Source organism: Thunnus albacares, chromosome 3, assembly GCF_914725855.1.
Source record: "Thunnus albacares chromosome 3, fThuAlb1.1, whole genome shotgun sequence".
Classification (NCBI taxonomy): domain Eukaryota; kingdom Metazoa; phylum Chordata; class Actinopteri; order Scombriformes; family Scombridae; genus Thunnus; species Thunnus albacares.
In genome coordinates this window covers 12,137,809-12,161,433 of record NC_058108.1, presented here as the reverse complement: position 1 = coordinate 12,161,433, position 23,625 = coordinate 12,137,809, and the positions used below count along the sequence as shown (strand labels likewise).

At 40.2% G+C, this 23,625-nt stretch overlaps 1 protein-coding gene across 1 annotated transcript in view; it reads left to right on the top strand.

The window, feature by feature from the left end:
* Positions 1-12,024: 12,024 nt before the first annotated feature.
* The window catches only part of LOC122979186 (FERM and PDZ domain-containing protein 1), a 43,344-nt gene continuing 31,743 nt past the window's right edge, over positions 12,025-23,625 (top strand). Inside the window, exons 1-2 of the mRNA XM_044346441.1 lie at positions 12,025-12,301; positions 21,416-21,529. The gene's annotated coding sequence lies outside the window, so the exon portion shown is untranslated. The remainder of the gene's footprint in view (positions 12,302-21,415; positions 21,530-23,625) is intronic.

Sequence of the window (23,625 nt, the reverse complement as noted above, 5' to 3'; positions counted from 1 at the left end):
AATTATTTCAAGAATGTGTGTACACTGCGCATTCAGAGAATTCAAATAAACGCTATTACCTTGTGTTTCTTAAACAGTCATAATTGTAAATGATCATTAAATATGTAACTCTGATCAACACACAAGATAACGAGACAGTAGTAGTGGTCAGCACAGCTTTATCTGAAGTGAGGGTAAATCTAACATACAGCATGCTCACAATTTAAATGACGGAAACGTCATGCCATGTGTTCCCTTCAGCATTCAAACAGGAATAAGCCATTTGCTGTTGGGAACCTGCCACTATTGTCAAATTCATCACTACTTGACACAGGCTGAACCCTGCCAACATCAAACAAAGCAGGGGGCCCATTACAAATGAGCCTCAACAACTACCGACATAAACAAAATTCTTCTTTCTCTTTGTGGCTTTCAGGACCTGGGAACATGAAACCCAACACGGCCATATTGACAGTTCCTCCTGTTAGCACACACAGAAAAACAACATTGGATCAATGTTGAATGTTGGATGCAATCCATCAAGCAGAAACAGTAACAAGCGGCAGCCCCTATGCAAAGTGATACCGTTGTGCTTTAAAGCCCTCATAATGCACCTGCTTGTTTCCACAACAACAGGATAACTCACATTTGTGAGCCAATGGCTCTTTTTACACATTGACCAAATGGCTTCCAGCTCTGACTTGGCTGTGGTTGCACTGAAGTCGAACGGGAGTTAACCATATATCAAAACTCCAAACATGTCCAAACTGTAGCTGCTCGGGAGGCATCCTAACTTCTACTACTTTTATGAGTTTTGTGCTTGTTGAAATAGTTTCTGATATCCAGGATAACATGAATAATTCTTCCATTAGGTCTGTCCAAGAATAACCTGAGAACAAACAGGATCACAGAAATTGTTATAAGTCAGCTGCCAGTTGTCATGGACAGGTGACAAAGAATTTCTCAGTGCTTGAACAACATTGCGTGTCAAGAACACCAAAAGCAATACACATGTCATTGGTGGATTAAGTAGCCATGCCATGCACAAAGTCTTGCAACTGTAGACATAAGCGGGGTGGAACCACATGAAACGGCCAGCAGCAGCAGCAGCAGAAGTTGTATCACACGTTTGCCAGTAAAGACTTCTTGGTCAGTGTACAGTGTGCCCTGTTTTACAGCCACATGCACAGATTAAAAGCCTACGAACATTAAAGAGGTTGACCACCTGTCTCAGTCCTCTCTCTCAGGCCTGAATGAGACCACAGGGAGATCCTCTTCCTCCAGCACACCACCTGCTACCACTACCTCCCCTTTAATGTTGGGCAACTCTTTAAAGATCCAATGCACAATGGCACTTTGTAAGAGCGCCCAGTTTAGCATGGAGGCTTCTTGCAAAACCATGCCACGCTGTTCTGTGACTTGACTTAAACTACAATAAAGAGTTTACAATTTCCAAGTTTTTGTGTTTTCCCCCCTTAAATTAACCTCAGTGGGATCATATCTTGTTGAGATGGTCCCTGCAAATATCAAGAAAGAAAAGAAATATCTGATGCACTCACTGTAACTTACAACAAGTGATGGTTTTGTAATTTCAAATTATTCTTTTCACACCACACCTTGAGACAGTATATCAAAGTTAAAATTATAGACCATAACCTGTCACCCTTCCAGTAGCAGCTAAATGCACATTAAATTTCCATCAAAATGAACTCTAATACATCTGTGGCCTTCTAATGATTAATTACAGTACTTGCTTAACTATTTAATTTTTGAATATGAGTCTTGTGTATCAAACATTTGGAATAATAACATGTCATGACCTAACAATAAACGTATGAGAGTGGTATGAAAAACAGCACTTGCAAAAGCATATACTGTATCTTATAAGAGAGGAAACTGATACTGTGGGTTGAAGCCTTGATACATGTATGACACGTATAGCGTAGAATGAGATGAAAATAAAGTGCTGGTTGTGCAACTGCAGCCTTTAGAAGTCAGCTCTGTGGTGAAAGAAGACGAAACAAAAACTGTGAGAAGCCCCAGCTTGTTTCATACAAAGATCAGCCTCTCTCTCTGACTCTGTCTTCCTCTTTTTGCTCAAGGCAACCCTTTTCATCTTTTGTACCCACCCAAACAGCCATCCGTGACACTTAAAGGAGTCCATTTAACTCCAGTGGAATAATAAAGACTGTGAGTAGGAGCTGATCTTTCCAGTAGAAGTAAATTACAGTAATGATGAGCAGCTTAGATTATATAAGATGCCTGATGGATCAGCATATGCCCTTTGATGGAAGTTTATCAAACTGAACACAGTACAGCGCTAACAGGAAATAGAGGGGAAAAGAAAGCAGTTTTATGCCAAGTTGTACTCAGTGTTAAATTTAATGGTACAAGTCAGAAAGGCTGAGTTACATCAAAGGCCACTTTAAACGGGGATTTTTTTTTCTGCTCAAATAAAAGACAAACTGCCATCATCATTAAACTTGGCCACAGATTGTTTTTTTCTCTGTTTTGGATAAAGAAAAAAGGTTTATTTATCCTCCATTCCTCCCACTGCCATGTAGGTCAGTGTCAGTGAATCAGATGTAACATATATTAGGGGGAGAAAATGCAGAGTTGCAGCCAGACTCAGACTGGCCATCTGGCAATTCTGGCACACGCCTGAAGAGCCTATCCACTTCAGAGCCATTACTTACAAAAATGATTTAATGATAGATATTTGTAAAAAAAAAAAAAAAAAAAAAAACTGTAGAATGAATGTGTTTCACAGAGCACCTCCACAGCATTTCATTGTAAAATCAAAACACTTGGGTGCACTGCTGTCTTAGACCAAATTATTAGAGTCTAAGACATTCATAGTTGCAACAATATGAAAATGATAAAAAACATAAAAAATGATAAAAGGATTTGAAATTGTTGTGATGTTGCACTATTTTCTTTCATTTCAATTAGGTTAATCAGAATTTGATTTGGTACTATTAAAGCCTCTCAAATTGTGATACTAAAATTTGGTGATTTGTATTTAACACCATTGTATATGACATCTTAAACCCGATTATCAAATTGATCCCAATGCAGTTTCAATAATTTTGTAGCAATAGATTTTAGTACTTTGAAACCAGACAGAATATCTCCACTAGAAAAATTTAAATCTTAAAATGATTCATGATTCATTTTTGACTTGAACAAGTTCAGCTGCTTTGGAAATAAGTGAAATTGTCTCAGAAAAATGGATTTAAGAAAGAATGTGCAGCAGACTTAGCTTTCATTCCAGCAAAGAAAAAGAGGTGTGTAGTTTTGGTTTGGTTTTTCCCCACGCTAAGGTTTACGAAGGTGACGTTATGCGACCAAATCACAGTAATATACAGAGTGCTGAGGTTAAAAAATGGGGTGAACTCTTAGCTGGTAAATGCTTCACTGTGTTGACAAGCCAGTCATTAACTTTGTCTGTCGTTTGATGTTAGGCAGCTATAGCATACAGATTCTTCACTGAAAATAGCCACCTGCTGCTGCTGTAAACAATGCTGATGAGATCAGTGAGAGTGAACCAAAACACTAAAGTTGCAGGCTGTAAATCTAAAGCAATGTGGTGCCAAATAGCTCAAAATAGTTGAGGTGAACTGCATAATTGGCGATAATTTTCTATGACTTTGTCACTACGACGGACCCTTTTCACATTACATGAAGTCAGTTGTTCCATTGTTGGTATCAACATATTGATTAGAGCAGCTTTAAGAAAAAAGAGCTCAACATTCAATACAAGGAAAAACGGATGTTTTTTTTTTTTTTTAAACAGTGCAGGTGCAATTCTGCATATGTGTTTCAGTGCACCTATTCACTCGCTCATACCCCTCACAGTCCTGTCTCAGCTGTGTGATTTACACTATTACATTATGATGTTTCCTCTGCTGGAGGTGCACATGTGAACTCGGTTCAGATCATCAAAGGAGGTGCAGCCCATTCCCATGCTTGTTCCTTGGGTCTTGCTATTAAATATAAGAAGATCAGGTTAAGTGATCAAAGACCCATGGTTTCTGGGGCTTAAGTGTTGCTCTATTTCATCAAAGGCCAGCAGTCTTTTTAACCTCCATTACCTCAAGGTAACATAAAACTAGCAGGTAATGGAGCTTTGCCTTTCCTGTAAATACTGTACGTGCCTTTTTTCAATGGGAACCAATATGAAAGAGGATATAATGACACAAAATGGCAGCTCCTTTTCTCACATTCCTCCAACCTCCAACAACAAAGGCACCTGTCTCTTTTATCTGCAAAAAAACAATACAAACAGACTTCAAAAGCATATCCGGCTGACACTTGGTTTTCCTCCGACCAAAGTGTTTATCAGACAGGCATATATCAGGCCACTCTGGGGCATTGTGTTGCCAGTAACCCACTTCCTCCAGCCCCTGGTTAATTGTCACGACATGTGTCCTTCCAAACCACAACTTGGGAGCTATTAGTATCAACTTCCTGTTGATGACTAATGTATTCACATGGCGCTGTGTGGCACCCGCTTCACACAGCAGCAGTTAAACACATTTGTTTCACGTTACTCAGTTGGTTATTAACACAGATATAAATGCAAATGAACTCTCTGAAGCAAATAATCTAAAGCACATTTTGATGTTTTGCTAAAACTGAAAGTAAATTTCCATGGACAACAAACAGGCATTTCTCTATTGGCAGCTCATACATGCCAGCATTGTCACAGTCAAGGAGTTTCGATCTTACTGCGGCCACCCATGTTGCATTTGTGATACTGTGCGGCACTTGGAAAGACTTGAGGTAAAAACCAGGTAATCAGGTGCTCAAGGTGCTCATGTGCTTCTCCAGTTTAAGCTGTTTGATTGCAGAGAAACAGTTTTTGTCACAGCCATGTCTCTGCTTTACTGCATCCATCTGCACGCCAGCTAGATCTTGACCAGATGGAAAGAAAAATAAAGCTCTCTTTCTCTGTGTGTGTGTGTGTGTCTCTCTCTCACTCTTCTGCGTGTGAGAGAGAAAAGTTCTAACAATGTGCATTGAATACAGACAGTCTCCATCCTAAACATAAGGCCAGCATGTGTTGGCATGCTGCACCTATAGACTGCATTGAGTCCAGCTTGAGCCCTGCTAGAATGCACGGCAGCCACATCATCAGTCTGCTGATGCCACTCATGTTAGCTTCAGTAATGTACAACTTCAACTTGTTGGCTGAAAGCAGGATTCATGGCAAACAACGCCCTCCTAATGGTTTGCAGGTACGGCATAAAATAAAGTACATTGCTTAGAGCTTCCTACAAAGCAGAAAGCTAGAATGCTAAGGACTACACTGGAATGTACATAGTCACCCATCCTTTTCTGATATTCTGCCATACTTGAGATTTTTTACCCAAGTGAAGGGAGGATCACAGAGTAGAGTTACATAACTCTGGGAATACCGAGATACACAAAATTAACTTGTCCTCCGTTCGTCTTTAAAGTGAAACTGGAGTCATCATAACCTAGACCTCCTGCTACTGCTGGAATGCCATTGGATATGCTTTTGGGGGTCAAAGTTCAACTGAGTTTAAATTTGGCTGCAAAATCTGGCAGAAAATCAGGGCAGTGTGCACCACTATGGCTCCACTTAAGTGCTCTTTGGCAGCCCCATTCTCCATTGAAAACACTGACCTTGCTCTGGGCAATGTTGCGCTTGCGCATTTAGTGTGAAAGCAGGGTAACACCCCCTTTGTACAATTCATTACTTCTCATCCCTCTCTATGACGGCGGACCTTTCGCCCCACCTTCATGTGTGGCCATTGAGAACAGGTATCAAGACATTTGCCCTCAGATGTGGTTAGACAACACTAGTTTGTTTCAAGCATAACTCAGCCTTAACTATCACTGACTGTGAATAGAAATCTCTAGATGGGGGGAAGCAAAATGAGACTTTTTCTATCAAAACACATTGCTTATTAATGATGGCAATGATTAGGAGACAGATTTTGCATCTGAAATATCTGAACTCGATAATCTCCAGACTCTTCCACTGCATTAATGAGCACCTTGTTTACCTCTGAGCATTTATTGTTGCACTTTAACATAAAACATACCTTTCCCTTTCTTTTAGCTGTATCATCATTGCTGGCCTCCACAACACTTTCTCTGTCTACTTCTCAGTATCTTCTGCCAGTTGGCTGGGGACCCAAGCCATGCTGTGTATATTGGTAAATATTCTATGCAGCTCTTTGGCCATACTTTTTCCTGACGGTATCTGGTAAATTCACAGCACTAATCACAGGTCCTTTGAAGCTCCTCTTATCTCACTTTGTAACCAACAACAAATAACATGCACTTTTATTACTTGGTGGACATTTTGTATTTTTTCCCTAATCCTTTCAAGTTTGTTCTCAGCAGCACTGTATGTGTTATGATCCGTCTCTTGCTCCCTCCCTTTCTCCCTCCCTCCCGATCCCTCATCCCTCTCTCTTTCTATCTAATCCCAGACGAAAGGGAGTTGGACACTTCCAAAAGTTGGATTTGTAAATAGCTTGAACCACATCTAAGGGAGAGACAGAATTAGCAAGAAAACACCAACTCAGGGCAGAGAAAGGAAGAGAGAGAGAAAAATACCGTATTGTCCAATATTCAGACCCAGAAATTAAATCCTCAAATGCAGCTCCCATACAAGAGGTTATGTGAGACAGAAAAGTACATTTTCAACAGTGGTTAGTCCAAAGTAAACCTTGGAGCCATGCACAATTTCCATCCTCACTTAACAGGAAGTTTTGTTTGATCTCTGTTATCCTGGAGAAATTATCAAAGGTAATTTGATCGTTTTAGGATCCATAAAGAGGTTAATCACTGACATGAACAATAATGAGGAAGCGTTCATCCAGTGCAGACAGAACACTGACAACAAAGTGACCCACAGTGACCATCGCAGCACTTTCAGATTCAAGTTTGCTTTTATGTGGGTGACGTGTCCTGCCCGCGTCTCCAGGAGACGCCAGCTAGGCACCATGGTCTGATTAGGGAGCTGCTGGCAAACAATACCAGGGCCCAGTGCCATCTCCAGCTGCTTCCTCTCCACAAAGGCCCTCACTGAAGTGGATTGTACTTATTTATTCCTCTTTTATAAGGCTGACATGAAAGACAGAGCTGTTTATGTGTGTTTTTTATTATGACTTGGGTTCGCAATAGGAACCTTAAGGAAGACTCCCTCAGAGAATCAAAGTGCTGGTGTGTGTTTGATGCTGGACCCGAGTGGTCTTGAATGCTGGGATCAGCTGGTTACTCTGAGTTCATTAATTCTGCTGACATTTCGGCATGATGTAGCATGAGCTCAGCTTCCCCACAGAAGCATGCATGGCTTTCAAGCACTCCCTACTCACCTCAGCAGATTTGGAAAAACACTAAGGCTAAAGGCAAGGTGGCACACTGAGTTCTCTATACCTGAAAGTGACGACACTTCTGCCATTGTTACATGACTACCTCCGCACTCACTCTGAAAACTTGGCCATATCCCATGCGCAACCCTGTGGGGAATGGCAAAGCCTCACGTCTGCAGCCGATTAGGGAGAGAGATTAAGGCCTGCCAGGAGAAACCGGGCCATGGTGGAGGTGTGGGTACTGGGAGAGATGGAATGAATAAAAGACGAGTTCAAACCAAATCAGGCCTGCTGGGCTTATCCACCATCAACTGCAGAGTGGTTGGAGCTTCCCGATAAAGATGCAAGGAACCACGTTGAGACGAAGAAGGAGAAAAAAAATGTTGAACCATTAAGTTTACATAGGTTTCAACCCCGACTACCAACTGTTCGCTAGCCATCCAAAATCTGCTCGCCCTTTTCTTCTTTCACCTTCATCTCATCTCTCACCCTACGTGATGGCCCCTTTGATTCCAGAGTCATGCTGGTGCTTTAAGCTCTTAACCAGCCAAAGGAGATTTTTCTGTCCTTATTGTAATTTAAAGTAAGATATTTCTCTATTTCCTGATTAGAGAAAACTGTTGAATCCATTTATTCATTAGACACACTGCAGACAGTTACATTTGGTTTCGATAACATCTTCATATGGAACTCTTTTCATCTTGGTTAATTTATTATATGAACTCTACTGTATATTATTGCCATCTGTAACTGATCTTAACATATGGTGCTTATCACAAGTGGACACTATCAGAATGCAGGATATGGTACCCTTCTAGGTAATGTCTTTTTGTACGCCTCAAGATTACAGTCACACTACTGTAATGTTCAGGTGGAGTGAAAACATGCATGTTCTTGGGCCTCTATGCCACATACTTCAGTCTAATATGATGATCCCAAGTCTTATTCACTAAACCAATGATATCCATGACTACATTATCAAATGCTCTGTGGCGTGATGTATCAATCAAATTTGTTGGTGGTAAGTGCTGTGTTTAAACATACACTTATACCATGATAGACCAGTTAAACCAATTTGTACTGCACAGCTGGATTGTATGGTTATGCGCCTTTGTCCTCTTTCTTTCTTTCTGTCTGAAAATACCTGAGCTTTTACTGAAAAACACAATATGTGAAGTATGCAGATGTTTTAAAAGGTTTCAGGAGATGTGTATATTTTGGTAATTTTTGTTCATACTGGAATGAAACAGACGTCTTTTAATGTGTGATTATGTGGTCTAAAATATCCTCAAATCTCTAATATCTTCCAGTAATTCCAATTCTCCTCTCCCCCTTCAGTCAGTCTCATTTTGAATCAGGAGTAGTTCCACCATCTAGTGGTCATATCAGAAAAATATCAGCTTTCTTCAAAATGCACCCACCTCATTCACGATGCAACAGTCTCGAACACAGAACATGAAATAGTACTCATGTTGCTTCTATGGTAACACAAATAACTCCAAGCCAATCATTTGAAGTTCATCCATACTGCGCTAATGATGCTAATAAGGCTAATGACAAAGAGGATCCTCTGTTCTCCTTTCATGTCAGCCACGAAACAAGAACAACATCTCCCTTCCTTAGGACAGTATTGAATGGATTTTGGCTTCACAGGGTAGCTCAGTTCGCTTTGAAAATCTAGGGTTTTTTTATGATAAGAGAGGAGGCGACTGGAGCAAGTGAGAGAAACCGAGAAAAGGATTGTTTGGAGTCAGAAACACATTTCAAAGGCTTCCCCAAAAACAGCCTGCGAAATCTGAGATGAAACTAGCTAATAAAGCGCCACACGGCAATAAATAATGCAACAAGAGGAAACAACATGAAAGATCTTTTCATCTCCATATAGAGAGAAAAAGGGAAAGGAAGCAATGAGAATATGTATACGCTCAGTTCTGTAGTCAATACAATAGTTTGTTGGAATTCTCTTTGAAACTTTGGAACATTTGGTCAAGAGGGGAAATGTATTTCTGGTTTTCAGTTTTGACAGTGTACTAAATTAAAGTTTTGGCTAAAAATAAAAAAATGAAAACAAGCATGTGCCTTTCTTCTACTAGTCTTCATGCACCTTCTTGTGTTGTCTTATTTTCTCTTTATATGTTGTAAGATTAGTGTTGAATTTGTGTTTTTATTTCCCCTTCTTGTCATTACCCCATATGAATACAATCCAATCTTTTCTCTCATTTTAGCACTAGAAAATTCTCCTGCTCCCATTGCAGCAAGTCTCTCCACTCTAGATGAAAAGTGGAGCCAATTCTTATGACTCAGTACATTCAACAGGCCAAAAAATCCCCTCACACCCACCCAAAATAGTTCTGTCCACCAGCTGACGGCCAAGAACAGAGATCAAACCGGCCACAAAGTGGGGGGGTCGAAATAAGAGCAATAAAAGGGTTTCCTTTCCTAATCTCTGTTAAATTAGAGTAGACATGCATGGCATGTGGGGGCTCGAGTAGTGACTGGAAGTGGTTATGATATTATTAATAAAGACGGTGTGGAGGGTGGACAAGTGCTAAACCTGTATGTGAGACTAGTTTGTGTGAGGGTGAGTGTGTGTGTATGTGTGTGTGTGTGTGTGTGTGTGTGTGTGTGTGTGTGTGTGTGTGTGTGGATGAGAAAAGGAGACTGAGGGAAAGACAGACAGAAAAGAAAAAGAGAGAGGAGGCAGAAATAAAGTTATGTAACACTGACATCTTGTGGCCAGATGTGTAACCGTACTACAGTACACTACAATCAACATCAGTACATCTACCCTTTTTTATTAACTATATGTAGTTCAAATGACCCATCATTTACTACCACAGATTTTCATCTAGCTATCACTTGATAAAAAGTGGTCCATATGGATAAAATCCTCAATCCCAATATATTTAATATTATATATCATATATCAATATATTATACTGTATATTATGATTTTTCAGGATGGCTTGATCGCCCACCCCTTGCTCATGCTGTTTACAACTTTGTCAGTACAGTGTTTGGATAATTAGCTAACAAGGAAATTGCAGAGAATAAGTGGAATCATTTGTTTTTTGTTTTTTTGTTTTTTTTATATTAATGTACAATTACCTTATATGAGGACTTCCCATTCAACCCTCTGGATTCAGTGCATTGTCTGCATAAAGGTTTTTGTATATTTGTGTCGACATTGCTCTATTTGAGTGCAATGGGACTGAAGCAAAGTGCGTATGCATGTTAGTATCCACATGGTGAACAGTGAGTAAGGAAGGGGGCTAGGAGAGCACACCTAATCAACTATTTTTAATTTTGAATTGCCACCATTGTGTGGTGACTTCTTTATTCAATTTCAATATTTCAAGGATTCAGCACCTGGCTTTTTGATTGTGTGTTGAGCATGATGTATTACATATTTTTTTATAAACAGTGAGTAATACAATCAGCAGGGACACCTAATGCACTGCAGCATGTCCACCGGAGTGTTTACAGGCTTTCTGCAGTACTTTCTATACGTGTGCACAGCATTAATCGTTCTATCCAGCTCAGTCCTTTTTCTCAGTTTACTACTTTAGTTTCAGTCAACCATAATCATGGCCAGGTTGACATGTTTAGGGGGGCAAAGGCAGAAATTTGCTACTGGGCCCCTGTCTCTCATAAAGTAAAATTCACACAGAACACTATAGATGGCAGCTTCCATGTGTTTTAGAGACCAAAAAACCAACCAATATTCCCATACCAGATTGCTACATGCCCCAGGTTTTCTATACTTCAGTTAGTTTGTAGTAATTTGATGAAAAACAAACTTTTATTTAAAGAAAATACCCCGTGAGAACGATACAAATTGAAATAATATAGGTGTTAGAACTAGATTTAAACAAAGGGGCCCTCTAGAAGAAATACAGTACTGCCGGCCCACAAGATTACTGAATAATGAAGGACACAGTTGATATAGTATTTCCATGGTGCAAATTCCCAAATCAATTTACAAGCGATCCAATCAGCATAAATCAATAGACACACACTGTAGCACTACCTGGGGCCTTTAGGGCCACTGGAGGTCTGATGCCATCGGCAGCTTCATGCTTTGCCTACAGTTAATCCAGCCTTCACTAAATTACATTTGTCCCTCACATACACAGCAGTAACTCTGGGTGGCAGTAAAACATTAACGCCAAAAGGGGGCGACATAAGTCAATTCATGATCTATGTATCTATGTATCTATCTATCTATCTATCTATCTATCTATCGATCTACCACATGTCTGTGACACTTGATTCATGAGTTTGTAGGCTGGCCATGGTATTTTAATTCTCAATAAAACAGCATAGCTCTGTTGTAAAGGAGGCTATAGTTTGCTGAAATATTTGTGTTCTTTGGGGATGTTATGTCCTCAGACGGTATGGCTCTTGCTCTTTGTGTTAACGCGCGCGCGCACGAGCACGCGCATACACAAATGCACAAGAGAGTGAGAGATGCAGGTGTGTAAACACCAGAGAGCTCAAAGTGTATATCTCCACTGTTTGTTTAGGCTACTCTTTATGAAGCGACGACTCAACCATCACTATTAAAACTTTGTGTATGTGTGTGCGTGCGTGTGTGTGTGTGTGTGTGTGTGTGTGTGTGTGTGTGAGAGAGAGAGAGAGAGAGAGAGAGAGAGAGAGAGAGAGAGAGAGAGAGAGATTACAGTACTTTAAGCCGCGAGCCGCGTGCGCCTCACCCATCCGCATCTCGCGCGCTCACCTGCTCTGGGACTTTATCAAACGCACCTTTTGATTTCTCACAGGGGTCTCGTGTAGTGTACCTCCTGCTGTCTACACACCAGCTGATATGGATTACTGACTTCTTCACTGTCTGTCGGAGGTGCGGCTTTTTTTTTTTTGCACCGCTTTTCGAAGTTGTTCAACATCCAGGGCGGTCTGGACGGCCCGCCCTGCGCTCAGGAGGGGATTAGAGAGGAGATACCCGCTACTCGGTAAGGTCTTTAAACCTCATTAGTATTATGCAGCCAACTAGACTGAACAACAACTAGATACAAAGAGCCAGGAATATATTTCTGTCAATACAAATTGCATTTGTTTCCTCTGAGTACCCCGATGTAAGCTAGCAAGCAAATGACGATGCTCGACAAACGCCACACATTTTTTAAAAGAAAAATAAGAAAAAAAAACTCAAGTTATGCTTAAAAATATGTATTACACTGTTATCTTGTTTATTGTCTAACAAACTGAGAATGTAAAAGAAGCTTGGCAGGTTTAGCCTTTCAATATAGCCCACCCGAAATGAGAAAAGTCATAATTTATCATTAAACTCTTATGCAAACCACTAAGTTGTAACTAAATGCACAACCAGCAGTGAATGAGCAAATGAATACCTGCTCTCTCCCAAAAAATACTCCATCTGGGATAAAGCAGGTGAAAGTTACCACTCATTGACGACTTTACCTGTTTAAATCCACCTAAGTCATATGATGAAGGAGAGGTGCACATGAGGGGGAGGAGGCAGGGACTCTTAAGCTTAGAGACAGTCTGACACATGGACTGTGCGGAAAGGACTGGGAGGTATCAGGAAGGTGGTCCTAATGCTCTCAGATATCTCACTTCAGCCAGATAAGATACAAACAGACTGAGGCATTCCCTGGCTCCTTTCAAAGCAAATGCCTCTGTCATTTTCTATATTCAACTACTGCTAAACAATTGATGAATAGACTAATAGTACATAGTCTGTGTAAAATCAAAATGTGCTTTACTAATGCATCACTGCAAGCAAGAACATGCACAACCACACACACAGGCACTCATTATGTGCATACAGACACATAGACACACACTACTACATGCATTTTACAGTAAGATGTTGCTCCAGATATTTTGCTGCATCATGCTTCAGCCTGCCTCCTGAAACACAGCACACTGTGTAGATGTCATTGTTACATGCTAATAAGTGTCACAGTCTGTGTGTGTGGGTTGTCTGCATCTGTATCATGTGAACTGTGTGTGCCCACATCCATGGGTGTGTGCAACGCAAACATGTATCTGTGTTTCATGGTGAGATGTGAATACAAAGCGAGCCCTGACACTCAGCGCAGAAATGAAACAGAAGAAGAAGAAGAATATGAGGCCCGCTGAGTTCTGAAGACCCTCCCAGGCTTTACTAATTTATGATGTTATTTTTAGGTTCGGCTACATTTTTGATGCTTCGTATTTGTCAAGTTTAATACTGGGTGAAAACTCGGGGTGTGTCTGTCAACCTTGGTACGAAGCTGTGTGTACGTTTCTCTACACACAAACATAAGGTGCACACACATGCCTGCACACATTCAGACGTACAAATGATGTATGCAGATACTTGTAAGGACCTTTGGCACTGCATTAATAATAATAATAATAAAGTTAATTTGTATACAGATTGTGCAGATTGCACTTTTCAAAACGAAGATTAGAAAAGTGCTTATTGCCCACTCGTTTTGGTTCACACACAGACAGACAGACACACACACACACACACACACACACAGACACACACACACACACACACATGCATAGCACTCTGTTCAGCTCTGGTCTCCTGATGTAACCAAATCTTCCTCAGCGTTCTTCTCCATCAGAGCTTTTAAGCTTTACACTCAGAGGTAAAATTGGAAGCAGAGTAAAATTTTGTTATTTCGACAAACCAAAGAAGTTACGTATAAAAACTCTCGACCCCAAAATCTCAATATCAGCCTTTACATTGTGCTACTGTATACTTAGGCTACTTTTGAAAATGCAGCTCTCCCTGACTTGTTACAGCACAGCGGTGAATGAGAAAGTAAAGAGGCTAGGAAGAACTGCTCTAATAAGGTCTAAAAGGTTTTAGGTCAACCCTAATCTCCTTTACCATATAGACGGCACTTTCAGCCAGTTTGGCTTCAATCTGAAACTCCTTATTAAAGGGTTTTCCGACAACAGCAGAAATAGTTCTTTAAGCGCTTTTAGTGCACTAGGCCCATCAGAGGCTATCCATCAGTTCCTATTGGATGGGGACAGACGATAAACTGATGCCACTGTGCTGATTCATTGTGCTTTCTTTTGCTTTAGATTTTACCTCTGTAAATCTGATATATGCAGCAGTTAGTGGGAATTCTGGGCCACCGATGAAGAGCTGAAGGAAACAGCCCACCTATTCTAGTGAGGTGCTGGCGTACAGGCAGCCATAAAAGGCAGAAGGAGAAAGCTGCACATGTTCAGTTCTGAAGATTGATGTTTCATCACATTGACTTCTTCAGGATCTTGAAGAAAGAATATCTAAACAGAGTTATAAGAGTGTTGCTTTTCTCCTCCACAACATGATCTGATGCCCCACTCTCAATGGACTAGTCTGACATTTTGGAATATACACCTATTAACTTTCTTAGTTAGATGAGTTCGAGAGCTAGATGAGAAGATCAATACCACTTTCATGTCTGTATGATAAATATATAGCCAGGAACAGTTGCCAGGCAACCACTGGAAACTCCAGGAAGTTACTGCTGCTGACCAAGAAACAGTCCAGCACACAGCCCCTCGTAAAATCACAAGTTGTCATTTTACACTTTTTGTAAGGATTAAACAAACTTGATTGAAACATTGATGCTTCCAGCACCGCAATAAACAAACAATATATAATGTGTTAATTAATGAGCTTTAAAGGTAATAGAAGGCAGATTTTTTTTACTTTGGACAGAGCCTTTCTAACTCTTTTCCCCTATTTTCAGCATTTTTACTAAGCTAAGCTGCTGACTCCAGCTACATATTTATTATACAGACATAAAAGTGGTATCAATCTTTTCATCTAACTCCCGGTAAGAAAACAAGCGTATTTCCCAAAATGTCAATTTATTCCTTTGATCATGTAATTTCATACTGCATCACCTTGTATGTCTGAGGGGCCCTTGTTGCTCAGGGCCACATTAAAGTAGCTCCTCTCCTCCTCTAGCTGTGCAGATTGAAATGTATAAATATAGGTGGGATATATGTCTAAACCATATTTGGTTGTTTTCTAGTTACCTGTCTGTACTCTTCATATGCTCAAAGTATCTACAGTATATATCTGAAGCCTATGTCCATCAATGTCCATCAAATGTGGCTGTGTTGATTTCTGGCTAGATCATGTTGCTGCCATTCCAGCCCACATGATGTAGCAGCGCTTTATACGCTGGGTGGGTCTGTTTTTTCCAGACGTGTTTCGTTCACTTGTATGGAAATATTTATATATATTGCTTTTAATTAGCATTTAAGATTCAGTAAAGACAAGTTATTAAAACAGTACAGCTACAAGCTGTTGTCATGCAAACTTGTTTCCAATACGCCTGTAAGACACGGAAATTGTCTGCAAAACAACTCTAAACATTATTGGAAATGTGGCTTTAGTAGACTGACGCTCCTCTTTTGGCACTTTCAGTCAACATTTTAGCAGTAACAGAGACATGAGGCAGCCATGGCGCAATCTGAACATGATGCAGCTGCATCCAGGGGACATGAAGTTTTTAGCAGCGCCAGAAAACTGTGTTCTTTACAGGCTTGATTTGAGCAAGGGCTGCTCTTGATTAGTTGATTTATTGTTTAGTCCATGGAATGTTAAAAAAGGAAAGGCCACGGTGATGTCTTCAATTTGCTTGCTTTATCTGACTAACACTATAAAATGTTAAGGTATTCAATCAACTGTCACTGTGACTGGAACCATCAATTGTCATTTTTGCATGGAAAATGATTAATCAATTGTCAAAATAAGATATTTTAGACAGTCGACTAAGCTAAATCATGAAGGTAGCCAAATGACTCAGGGACTCATGAGGACTATCTTTCTAATTGTCAGCTCTCACTGTGAATTTGGCAGAGGACAGATAAAGTAATAAGCCAATGTAAAAAAGAAAACCCATCCCTCTCACTAGAACCAGTCTAATTGCCCACGTGTCAGTGGATTAATTATCCTACTAAACAGTAAAGCCACTGTCTGCGTGTCTGTGCCTCATTGATAAAAACTTAATGATCCGTAAGACTAATGGCAAACAATTGATCCCTATGATGCCTGTTTCATCTCCCTAACAGGAAGGAACCAGCTTGAGATTTATATCTATTAGTCATAGATCATAAATCTCAAGGATTTGTGAATTCAAAAAATAGAAACAGAGTTTGTAACATCGGATAGACAAAAATACACATGAATGAATATGATAGCACCGGTGTTACCTTCGATCCTATTTTCTTTTTTGCCAAACACCCATTTAACTTATTGACAGAGTGGAGATCGAAGATAAATGTAAATGAATAAATGAATCAAAGCCAACCTTCTGCTCCCTGAGACAACACTCATAAACTGCAATGAAATATGAATCAACTGATGAGAGAAAGGCAACATATCATCTTAACCGTCACTCTGTTTGGCACTGCGTACTAAACCAAGATTCTTGAGAAATCTCTGTAAACTTTGCTCCAAAGTCAAGTAACTGATAAGTTTAATGTAAATTACATGTAAATCACTTGCTGACATGTGCAACTTGACACACACACACACATCATTGCACACAAACACACACACACACCGTGTAAGCCACCCACTGTCTATGTCAATTACATGGTAGGCATTTACCTTAAAAGGTCATTAGGTTACAAGGATTGTTTAAATGTGTGTGTGTGGATGCGTGTGTGTCTGTGTCTGACTGTGATGTGATGCTTATTGGATTGTGTCCCCTCTCTGCTGCCCTTACAGGAGTGAACCTATAATACTTTTGGGTCAGAGCAGCACAAAGGGGAGAAAAAATTGAGAAAGGTATGAATTAGACTGAATGAATAAAAACACTGAATTAGCACATAAGGCAACAGACCCATGTAGTAGGATAAATACTAGGTTTGATCAGGTGGAGAGACAAACTGTCACAAGTGCGGTTAGGTTTAGCTTATGGTTAACGTTAATGTTGAAAGAGTTTTACAAACCGTCCCTGATCCAATCTAGCATCAACCATGTAGTAGGAGGAGACTGATATAATTTACTGTAGCACTGCTGCAATTACCAGTTGATTAATTGATTGAAAGAAAATTAACAGAAACTATTTTGATAGTAGAATAATTGTTTCATTTTTTAAGCAAAAATGCCAAACTATCTCTGCTTCTAGCTTCTCGAATGTGACGATTTGCTGTTTTTCTGTGTCATACATGACAGTAAATTGAATATTTTCAGGTTTTAGACTGTTAGTTGGACAAAACAAGAAGTTTGAAGGCATCACTGAGGCCAGTTTCTTAACATTTCATTGACTAAATGATTAATTGAGAAAATAATCAGCACATTAATCAATAATGAAAATAATTTTTAGCAGCATCCCTATTTTACTCACTCATAGGTACACCAGATAATTCACGTTAAATGTTATATGCAAAATGTATGTTCATATATTTGAAACAATCCATGACATTTTCATATAAATATCTGCATTTTTCATCAAATTAGTGCAATACTGACAATAGTTTTTATATTCGTAGTGAAATGTAAAGGCATTTGTGCTGTCAATGTGTTGAATATTATTGATATTGATTATAATATTGAGATTATTGTTATAAATGGTTTGCTGTCAAATGGGAATTAGTGGGTGAAACTTCCAGAACAGGAAACGTCTTCACACTCTTGTGTCCAATCTTGTCCAGGAGAAGCATATTGTACATCATGAAGCAGATGCTCAAAGCTGAGTTGGTAAACATTACAATAATGTGGGTAGTTTACGGATGATACATTAGCACTGGGCCTTATAGATAAAGTTGTGAAGTTACCTAATGTTTTTATCTGGAGTTTTTTAGTGAATCCTTAAAGCCACCTTCACACTCATAGTATCTGCACACAGGTGTTTTCATTTATTCTTGACAAAACCTCTTCTCAGGACTGTATGTGTGTACAAACTGTGCTTGATTGAGAGCTTTCTCACACTCCTGTTAGTTTAGTTGCAGCTGTTAGTGCAGGACAACTTACACTGTTATCATTCAATCAGTTGCCAGCACTGCTTGTAGGGGTGCAAAAGATCATAAAACTCACAGTTCAGATTGTATCAACGTTTTGAGTCACATATTGGTCATTTTTCGGATCAGCAAAAAAAAAAAAAAGGAGACAAATATAACTCTGCTCTTCATTATTTTGTAAAACTAAAAGCAAGGAACTTTTTCCCATGGTCTTAAATGAAAACAACATTCAAGTCAAATGTTTAAAGAAATCTTAAAATATATAAAATATTCAATACTCAATTGTTAAATTAAGGTGCAATATGAGGCATGATACCCTCTTCTTTTAAACACAGTAGTGAATGAAACAATAGTCAGTGTCCACATCATTAAAACTTCATGAACTTACAAACATGAAAACACATCTTGTCCTGCAGCTTAGCTTGTTGAACGAGCCACCAAACAAACATTCAGCAGGGAAAACCTCCACCTCTAACATCAGTTAGCAGCTAGATAGCAAATTAGCTGCTCAGTTGCAGCACATAAAACAGCATGTAAACATACCTGAATATGTCATATCTCACCGGTTAGATGCTGGTTTGGTTCTTCTTCTTCAAAATCCCTGTTAGCGACACGCTGTCTGTCCATGACTTGTAGCTACAGCAGTTTGTTTACTTTGTCTCCAAAGAGACATTAAATTTTGCACATTAAATCTGTACGGATGATGGATCAACTATGTTCTGTTACACCACTAACTGTTAGCATAGTCTAATCAGACAGGCACATTGAAAACACCTGCGTGCTTGTGCAGGGCCTTTAATCTACTATTAGTAAGATCATTGTTTTTGAATTTCAGAATTCTCACTCAAATTTTAGGTTCCCAGGCATCCGAAAGTGGTTGAGTTGTCTGCTATCATGGGTGAGTTTACAGAAAATAAGGTTCCTTGGCAACAAGGACAGCTCAGCTCATTAAGTGTTTCTGTAATAGAAGAGAACATTCAGAAGAAAACAGTTATTAAACTAACTTTGAGTGTTACATGTGTTAAGGCATATTCACATTATTCCAGAAAAACTGCACTTATGTGCACCTCCTCCATTATTTTGTATGTTGTGTGTAGCTATATTCCAATAAGTTGCTGCATAGACTCCTCCACTCCTCCCAAGAATGAAAGCAACTTGTGCAGAACAAGAGCCATGTTTTTCTGCCAATACATGAAAACAGCTTTACACTGCAAATGATATTTTTACAATCTGATTTCCACTTGAATGTTTGTATTATTGTTTTTTTCATTCATTGGTTTATAGGCAAACTAAACTAAATAAATTCACAAGTTCAAGCTGTAAATAATACACATAATACAACATCTGCCATAATGTGTAGAGTACTTGAAAATCAATGACTGACATCTGTGTTAGCCTCTTGCATTAACCCCACCCGCTCTTAGTGTGTTAAAACACTGAGAATCATTCCCAAATAATATCTGACACCCAGGTGTGACACACGGACATATGTTCTTAAGGTTTCCCTTCCCCTCATAACGTCACCTTCATGCTCTCTTTTTGTGTTACTCATATTCTCCTTTCTCATCTTTCCTCTCTTTGCAACCTCATGTATTTTCCCTCTCTCTCTCTCCTGCCTCTATGTCTCTCTGTCTGTCTTCCCCCTCATTCTCTTCCTCTTTGCGTCGGTATGCCTGTTAGTTGTTGGTAGAGTGAAGCGGCTGCATTATCTAGATACATTATTGATGCATGCAGCACTTTGACTAACACACACACACACAGACACGCACACACAGACACGCACACACACACAAACTCCAACCACTCTCTCACATAATAAAAACATACATACACTCATAAAATCAAACACATCATTGCACACACACACACACACACATACACACACATATACACATATGCACAATCACAAAGAGCATGTGCCTCAATTTGTTTTTGAATGTGAGTGGGTACAAGAGAGGAAAAGAGAACACGTGCATGCTGTTTCTTTATGGGTGAGAGAACACAGCTGATCCTGCCCAAGTCTCTCTCTGTTTTTAAGAAAAGATGGAGGAGTCGCCCTGTTTGAAATGCACCAGACTAAAATTAAGCATTGGCAGCCACATGCTGAGCTAATAGGTCGGCGCTGTGTGCTTGCTTAACATCATGTCGTACTTTGGGAGGAGTTGGCAGTGGAGTGCAAGGAGACAATCAATCTTTAAAAATAACTAAAGGGTGATGTATAGAGACGTATTCAGAAAAACAGGTAGAGACAACAGCAAAGGGCGAGAGGAGGGAGAATTATGAAAGAGAAAAAGTACTGAGGGGTGAGAATTTGAGTGATGGGGAAGGTGGAGGTGGGAGGAGGGGGACAGAAGAGTTCCCAGCATCTCTTTTCCCAGGGCTTTGTAAGGGCCTCATTAAATATGGATGGTGTTTGGAGCAGAGCAGGGGCAAGTGGGACTCCACAAACAGCACAAGCAGCCCAGGCAGGCCCATTCCTGTTGTGATGGAGCCCTGCTGTCTTTTTCCCCTCGTCTGTCTTTCCGTCTTCCTCCTCCCTCGACTCACTTCACCACCACTTTAACTCCCTCGTTCATTTCCCGGCCCATACCTCTTTTCCGACCTTTCTCTCAGCCGTCGTCTATGTCTGTCTGTCAAACTCTCTGATGGGACAGTGTGTGTCTGTTCTTGTCTTTTCCCTCTACCCATTTTATCTCTTCTTCCTCGGCTTCCTCCTCTGTGTTCTCCTCTGCTCAGCCCTGCTTCTTTCTCTCCCTCTCTACGCTTACTCACTCATTCTTTTCTCTACCCCCCCCTCCCCCCCGTGATGATTACCGAGTTGTTTGATTAGCGCGTATGAATGAAGAGCTAAGCTCCTCTCCATTGTTCCAGTCCCCTCTTCATAGCTTTCCCTTCCTTTCAGATGAAAATCATGTGTGGCTCATGGAACAGTCATTAATAGTATAACACTGATGCTGACACTCCTGCATCTGTCTGTCTGTTTATCTATCTACAGCATTAGATCTGATTCTGCCTGTGCCTGTATCTTTCCTCAGTGATGTAAGATGATTCTAAGTGATTCAGACTACAACAATCCCATGTACACCACGGCGTACTCTAACTCTTAATTCTGACGTGTTTTTCATCAGGAGATGAAGACACGTCACCCTGGTCCTCTTCAGCGGAACGATGGACGGAAAGAAAGCAGAGCGGGACTGTAACTGGCACCTTTATGGAGCCCTGATACACAGGGTGGAGTGCAGGTGTGTGTCCATCTGTCTGTGTCTGTTAATATGAAACACATTTTGTTTGTATGTGTGCACAGAAATAAAGATGACAGGATTAGAGGATCGGGAGAGTGTGGGATAAGGAGAGAGTTAGACAGACAGTGAGTAGAGAACACAGGTTGACAGTGTCTGTGTTATGGTTTTATCCAGTCTGTTGCCCTAAACAGACCTGTAAGGTTGAGGTGAAGCTCAGTCTAATCTGGCTCAGCAGGAGTGACGCACAAAGACAGATACACTCTATAATCCCATTTGCTTCCTCTGTGTGTGTGTGTGTGTGTGCATTCAGAGCATTATACAAAAGTTGTGTATCAAGTTGTAAGTAATGCATGTTTCAGCATACGCTATGCAATCACCTCAAATATTTTTATATGCTACTAATTTGCTTTGGCAAATTTGCTTTGGAGGAAACTGCAGATAAGTCATAGGGAGGCTGTCTGGATGGATGTGTAGAGCACAGGACTTTGATAGCAGAGATGTGAGTTTGCAGTCTGTGTCTCATATGTTGTTAGGGTTAGCCTATACATGGCAAGGGGGAGATTGTGATTTTGGTTAAATATTACAAAAAGTGCAACATTAGCTGAGTGACATTATTTTTCCTATGAAATGCATTTGCTGTAATTGGTTATATAAGCCACTTCCCCACTTAACATATGCTTTCTGTATCTGGAACATGTCACAAATCTGCTGTGTGTGCTGTAGACTGTCCTCTACAGCGCACAATGCCCTCGCAGTTGAGTTACGCCTTTTTCATTCTGTCAACATCACATTATTAACTTACGTTTAGAAAATTCATTTTTTGACATTTGTGAATCATGAAAACCCAGGGATGCTACACAGTAGTGCTGGTTTGTCATTAGTCTTGCTATTGTTTACTTCTGCTTTCAACACCCATAAACCGGCTAAGCCTGTCCTAGCATACTGCAAATTAAATCGATCGAACAGTTTCATACTGCATACTATTATGAAAAGCAGTATGCAGTACCATGTGTTGTGCATAGTACATACTGCGTTCGTTGGTATTATGTAGTAGGCAGTTCCATATACAGTGTATGTCTAGACAGGCTCCATTCATTCGGCAGTATGCACTCAAATTTTGAGCATTGTTTTTGATCGGTTCTCTTGTTTTAATTTGCACCACCTCTCATCTGCAAATCAAATCAAGGCACATTGCTCTAAGCTAGCTGAGTCTGCTATGCCCCTGACCAGCCGACTATGTCAAGGCGGGTGGCTATGTTGTGGGATAAGAACATCTTTCAGTGCTGGATATTCAACAATATTTTCCTTTTGATATCAGAAAAGGGCTCTAATATTACTGTACAGTGTAAAGCTTGTTTACCAGCAGTGAAAAGGCTTTCAACATTGAAATGCTCAATGTCAAATCTGAGGAAACATCTTCAGGTAAGTTAATGTAACTGCAATCAATCACATAAAACAAAGTACCTCCCACCCTACCATGTTATTTAGATGTAATTTAGCTCTATATTTTGCTCGGTGCCCTTCCAGTAGGCTAGGCTACATATTTATTTTTAATCTCTATTCATTCAATTAATTGCTAGCTAGCTAACAGACGCCTTTTAACTCTTCGGCTTTGTTACCCAGTTTAAAACATTTGTTAGAAAAGTAATTAAAAAGTAATCAAATGTAATAAAAAATAATCTTACATTTTTAACAGGGTAACTAGTAATCTGTAACCTAGTACATTTTCAAAAGTACCTGCATATCAGGTTGATTGTTACAAGACTGGAACTGTTTATTCCATCCATCCATTTTCCCCCGCTTATCTGGGACCGGGTCCCGGTGGCATCAGATTGAGTAAGGAAACCCAGACATCCTTCTCCATGGCAATGCCGTCCATTTTCTCCTGGGGGATCCTAAGGTGTTCCCAGGCCAAGAGAGATATGTAGTCCCTCCAGTATGTTCTGGGTCTGCCCCGGGGTCTCCAGTTGTACATGCCCGGAACACCTCCAGAGTTAAGCGTCCAGGAGGATCCTAATCAGGTGTCCAAACCACCTCAGCTGGCTCCTTTCAATGCAAAAGAGCAGCAGCTCTGCTCTGAGCTCCCCCAGATGTCC